This window comes from Rattus norvegicus, chromosome 4 (genome assembly GCF_036323735.1).
Source record: "Rattus norvegicus strain BN/NHsdMcwi chromosome 4, GRCr8, whole genome shotgun sequence".
In the NCBI taxonomy this organism is placed as follows: domain Eukaryota; kingdom Metazoa; phylum Chordata; class Mammalia; order Rodentia; family Muridae; genus Rattus; species Rattus norvegicus.
In genome coordinates this window covers 120,562,796-120,564,018 of record NC_086022.1, presented here as the reverse complement: position 1 = coordinate 120,564,018, position 1,223 = coordinate 120,562,796, and positions in this window count along the sequence as shown.

Below are 1,223 nucleotides of genomic sequence, written 5' to 3'. Positions count from 1 at the left end.
GAAGAGATCCGATGCCCTCTTCTGGTGTGTCTGAAGACAGCTACAGTGTACTTATAGCTTACAGTGTACTTTTTTTTTTCAAAGATTTATTCATCCACTATATACAAGTACACTGTAGCTGTCTTCAGACACACCAGAAGAGGGCATCGGATCTCTTCACAGATGGTTGTGAGCCACCATGTGGTTGCCGGGAATTGAACTCACGACCTCCGGAAGAGCAGTCGGGTGCTCCCAATCGCTGAGCCATCCCTCCAGCCCGATAAATAAATCTTAAGAAAGAAAACAGTACACCTCCAAGAGGACTTGGGACAGCCTCTCTCATGGCTCTTTGGCACATGGGAGCACCTGTTCATGACATGAGACAGGGTTTCACTATATAGTCCAGATCCTCCTGCCTTAGCCTCTCCAGGCATTTGCTACCAAAGCCTGGCCTCTTCCTTACTTCTTCCTGTGTTTCACTGATAGATTTCCACCTAAAGTCCTTCCCCACAATTCAGAAAGCAAGTCCAGATTCACATTCAAGCCAGCCCTAAACTGCTGCGGCTCTGGAGGCCAGCGCCTAAGTCTGGGCCAGAAGGAGGTGGTCTGGAAAATGCTCCCTCCCTCCTTCCAACTACCTTAAAGGAGCTCCAAGACCACTGCAGGCATCCAAATAGGAGGCATGTTTAAAGACAGACCAGCTGAGAGGCCAACACAATGGCACACGGTAAAGGCACTTAAGCCTGACTATTAGAATTTGATCCCCAGGAGCCACATGGTGGAGGGAGAAAACCAACTCCTGCAACTTGTCCTCTGATCTCCACAAGGGCACTATGGCACCTGCATGCCATCCCATCCTCTACTCCACGCACATAAAATGAACAAATGTAATTTTTTAAAAGATAAACTGTTACGGATTGCCCTGGTGTTGTTTGTATTTTGCTGCTAATTCCACTTCCCAAAAGGGTCTGCCTGGGATGAGGAGTGAATAATGCACTGAGGTGACTTCATGTGAACCTTCTCCCCATTTTAACGTGTAAAATAAAGGCTAGAGCCAGTGATTGGGCAGTGGGAGGGAAGGTGGACCTAAAAAGTTTGAGAGAGAAAGAGAGGGAGTGGGGAAGAAAAGGAGGAAGAAGAAGAGGAAGAAGAGGAGGAGAAAAGGAAGGAGAGAAAAGCTGAAGAGGAGGAGGTAAAAGGAAAATGGAGCAGAAGCATGTGGCCTAGAGAAACCACAAGTTATA